Consider the following 4,695-nt stretch of genomic DNA (forward strand, 5'->3'; position numbering starts at 1 on the left):
CACACGTTTGGTGGCCAGGGATAGATGCAGATCTGGAAGTTTGTGTTCGCAGGTGCAACACGTGTGCCCAGCTGGGCAATGCGCCCAGGGAAGCCCCCCTTAGCCCCTGGCCATGGCCCGCCAAGCCTTGGTCACGCATCCATGATTACTACGCAGGTCATTTCATCGGAAAAATGTTTTTGGTTGTAGTAGACGCCCACTCCAAATGGATCGAGTGTGACATTTTAAATTCAAGCACATCCTCTGCCACGGCAGAAAGTCTACGGGCAATGTTCGCCGCCCACGGCCTACCGGTCATCTTGGTCAGCGACAATGGCCCGTGCTTCACAAGCACTAAATTCCAGGAGTTCATGGCAGGCAATGGAATTAACCATGTCAGAAAGGCACCGTTCAAGCCAGCCGCAAACGGCCAGGCAGATCGAAAAGTGCAGATAATCAAACAGGGGATGCTCAGAATCCAAGGGGATTCCCTACAAAGCCACTTATCACGCCTCCTGTTGGCCAATAGATCTCGACCACACTCGCTCACAGGGGTTCCACCCGCAGGGCTGCGAATGATAAGGACGCTCAAAACCTGTTATCTCTTATACAACCCACCATGAAAGAAATTGTTGAGAGCAGGCGCCAATCACAATATAACTACCATGACAGGAATGCGAGGGCACGATATATTGGTGTAAACGACCCTGTTGTTGTCCACAACTACACTGCAGGGCCGAAATGACTCGCAGGCACTGTGATTGCCAAAGAGGGCAATAGGATTCTGGTAGTTAAACTTACCAATGGACAAATCTGCCGCAAACACGTGGATCAAACAAAAAGGAGGTTCAGCAACCCCATAGAAGAAGCAGAGGAAAAACATGATATAGAGTTCACTCTAGCACAGGTGACCGAACACCGGAACCAAAGGGAGGAGAGCCCAGTCACTGTGGGCAGTCCGGATAGGCCTGAGGCACCGCAAACAGCAGACACACAGGCCAGCGCCCAACAACTGGAGCCCCAACTCAGGCGCTCTACAAGAGAGCGTAAACCACCAGAGAGACTCAACCTATGATCCCAAAAAGACTTTGGGGTCATGAATTCAACCAGCATTGTAACCCATTTTTAAATTCAAAACCTGATAAAATTGACGACATGCAGCCAATGTGCAAAAGTAAGAATTCTTTTAATCACCGTTAATTAGCCGATAACCTTCTTCAGAATGAAATAAATAATAATATAATTACTGAGGAACAGTGGTATCTTCAATCATTCATTTTCTCTTTACATGTGATGAGGTTTTATCCCTATCTCATTAACACGCTGTATGAGAATGGTTTAAAATTGTAAGTGTTTATGACTCAGTTGTAAAACCATTGATTGTGTGTGTGTCTATACTTGATAGGAGGAGCACTTGAGACCGAAGTTCCAGTTCTGCATATGTATCAACAGATTCAATTTCCACCAGTTTCTTTAAACCCAATAACATAATTTATTTCTAATGGGCTGGATGGAGGAACATGATCCATGAAAATTTTTTTTATCGTTTTACTTGAACTGAATGCTCATAAAATATTGGAGTGGGAACTAATTGGATAACAGCACTGCTGGCAACATTTGCGGAATAGATTCATGCAGCCAAAACGCACAATGACAACCTGGGACTGTGCGACACCAAATACTCGGGGAAAAACAGTTAAATACTACATCCCTGGGTGGGCTCGAACCACCAACCTTTCGGTTAACAGCCTAACGCGCTAACCCATTGCGCCACAGAGACTGATGGAAGTATAAGGTTCAAGGCATCCCAAACCAGGGTGTCAGACAGTTAAAGCTTCAGATTGCTCTGACCGGGATGGAACTTGTCCACTCTCAGTGGTCCGTTTCACAAATAAATGGAGGGACATTCATTGTGGATGCGTGGAAACAGTCTGGTCCCGCACACTGCAGACACTTCCATGTCACCGCCAACCAGCTCTCCCGCAACCGGTGTGATCTACCTTCCAGCCTTCCGGTGCCTTGTCTGTGACAAAGTATTCTGATTGTCCCGAAGCCAGTGTTAGGTTTGAATTCCTTTTCAGCTCCTGACTGCGGATATTCCTGTGATTAAACGGGAACTAAATGTTTACAGGGACAGTTGGATTCACCGTTTCTTTGCTTGGTGAAATTTCAAAGATTGAAAGCGACGCACATCAACCCCAAACGTCCCGTGAGATGGAAGCCCAGTTGCTGTTTCAAGCTTGAATGCAGGTACAAGCAGAACTTATTCAAAGAAAGTCCAAGTCTCTGAGACGCCTGATTATTTGCACCAAACTCTTTGCAAAGAGTTGAGGTTCATGTTTGGTGATCTGGGCACATCTTTCCCCAAACTACAACACTTCAAACATAACTCAATTGCTGTAAAGCGCCTTGGGGCATCATGAGTCCCTGAAAGGCGCTGCAGATATGCAAGTCCTTCTTTGCAAAAGTTCGATGCAATTTCAAAATATGCGAGCAATATCAGGGCTCCTCTGGGACCCCTCGTAAATTTCAATGAACAACTCCAAAGGGAAATCACAGCCCGAGACCAACGAGCCAACTGTTTGACAAACGTGAAGATAAGGTGTAACCATGATCAAAGCATTTTTTTGTGTGTCGCTATTCAGAACATAAGAACTTAAGAACTAGGGCAGGAGTAGGCCATATGGCCCCTCGAGCCTGCTCCGCCATTTAATATGATCATGGCTGATCCGATCATGGACTCATGTCCACATCCCTGCCCGTTCCCCATAAGCCTTATTCCCTTATCAGTGAAGAAGCTATCTCTGTCTTAAATTTATTCAATGTCGTGGCTTTCTCAGCTCTCTGAGGCAGTGAGTTTGACAGATTTACAACCCTCTGAGAGAAGAAATTCCTCCTCATCACAGATTTAAATGGGCGGCCCCTTATTCTGAGATTATGCCCCCTAGTTCTAGTCTCCCCTATCAGTGGAACCATCCTCTCTGCATCCACCTTATCAAGCTCCCTCATTACCTTATACGTTTCGATAAGATCACCTCTCATTCTTCTGAATTCCAATGAGTAGAGGCCCAACCTACTCAACCTTTTCTCATAAGTCGACCGCTCATCTCCAGAGTCAACCCAGTGAACCTTCTCTGAACTGCCTCCAAAGCAAGTATATCCTTTAGTAAATATTGTAAGTGTTTGTGATCCTCGCCCAATTGCCAGACGGACGGTTTGAATCGCCCCCACCTTACGAAAGTTCTAGATCCGGGAATTATTATTCAGAGTGTAAATTAAATGAGTCATGGAAAGGGATGCTTCCGTGATAAATCGTAGTATATTTATTTGGTCTAACATACACTGTCAAAAACATGCACTGCTAAACAAAATCACTGTCTCTGTGGAGAATAAAATCCCGGTTACAAACAATACACATACAGTACAGAAATGAACCTAGTAACACGCAGTAATTCCCTGGTGGATTCTAACCCCACCCCTACCAATGAATTACCCTTCCCAGAATAGCCCTGAAAAGCTTCACTTCTGAGAAAACCCTGAGCCCTTACCCAGCTGGCCTGGGATATCTGGTTACTGGCTTGGGACACTCGCGGCCATGTTCACCACCACACGCAGCCCGTTTCCTTGCTCAGCTCAGCTGTGGGAAGTCACTGCCTGGTCTTCAGTCTCGGTGGCTTCTTCTGCAGTACTGCGGCCCCTTCCTCTGGTACATCGATCGGTGGAGCGAGAGCGAGAGGGAGAGGGGGCTCTCTCTAGACACAAGCTTGAAGCTGCAAGCTCCAAGCTTCACACCAAGCTCCAAGCTAAAAATAAAGTGGAAAGGACCCTGTCTTTCTGGGAGTCTTGCTACCCCTATCTTTCCCGCCAATCTTTAAAACCCCTTTGTTTCTAATCACGGGTACTTAGTCAGTGATGGGCCATCCCACCCATGCATTGGGCTGATGGCCCTTAGTCTGGGCATCTCTCTGAGCCTTTGTGTTGGTAAAGACCCAGCTCCTCCTTGGCTGGCCAGGCTGGTGGGTTCATTGTTCTGTGTCTCCTTCTGAGATGGAGGTGAGAAGTGCTTTACAAATTAGAGTGGCTTTGTCAGTGGCCCCCCTTCCTGGCTGACAGCTCTTTTGTCAATGGATGACTGACATGTCTTTTGTCCCAGCTAACTGCCATGCGGTCTCTGGAGTTTTAACAAAACCAGCTTTTTTACATATCTGCGCAGGGTGTCCCCAGCACAGGGAAAATAGCCTCAGAAAAATAAAATCCACAAAATATTCTCGACTGAGTCCATTCTTTAAACAGAAACTTTGTGACCTCTTCATTCTGCTCTGCTAATTATCGATCTTGCCACGTAAAAAGTGCATTGGCATTGCAATGCATTAATGTAAAATTAATGAAAAGAAAATGCAACGTTTTGTCGAGTGCAAAACATGCAGTGCCTGCATTTCAAAAAGAATTGCTTTTATTCATCCTGCGGAATGCATATTGCACAGATAATCTGAGCACACATTGTGCAGGCAAAGGCAGCATTCGACAACAAAGTGATTTGTCCTCCGCTGATTTGTAGCAGATAACTGACGGTTGAGCACACAATTTGACAACTAGACTTGTAGATCAAGCATCAATGAAAAAGGCAACAAAACTGCCCACCAGCACCAGGTGTCTTTCACGTGTTTGTCCCAAATTTTCAGCAGTTGGGACAACAAGAATTTAGGTTTCACTGAG

General features: G+C 45.9%; 1 non-coding gene across 1 annotated transcript; it reads right to left on the reverse strand.

The window, feature by feature from the left end:
- Positions 1 to 1,685: 1,685 nt before the first annotated feature.
- On the reverse strand, positions 1,686 to 1,759 carry trnan-guu (transfer RNA asparagine (anticodon GUU)). Its single transcript has one exon. It is a non-coding gene; the product is annotated as a tRNA-Asn (tRNA).
- Between the last annotated feature and the right edge of the window lie 2,936 nt (positions 1,760 to 4,695).

This window comes from Pristiophorus japonicus, unplaced genomic scaffold (assembly GCF_044704955.1).
Source record: "Pristiophorus japonicus isolate sPriJap1 unplaced genomic scaffold, sPriJap1.hap1 HAP1_SCAFFOLD_130, whole genome shotgun sequence".
In the NCBI taxonomy this organism is placed as follows: Eukaryota; Metazoa; Chordata; class Chondrichthyes; family Pristiophoridae; genus Pristiophorus; species Pristiophorus japonicus.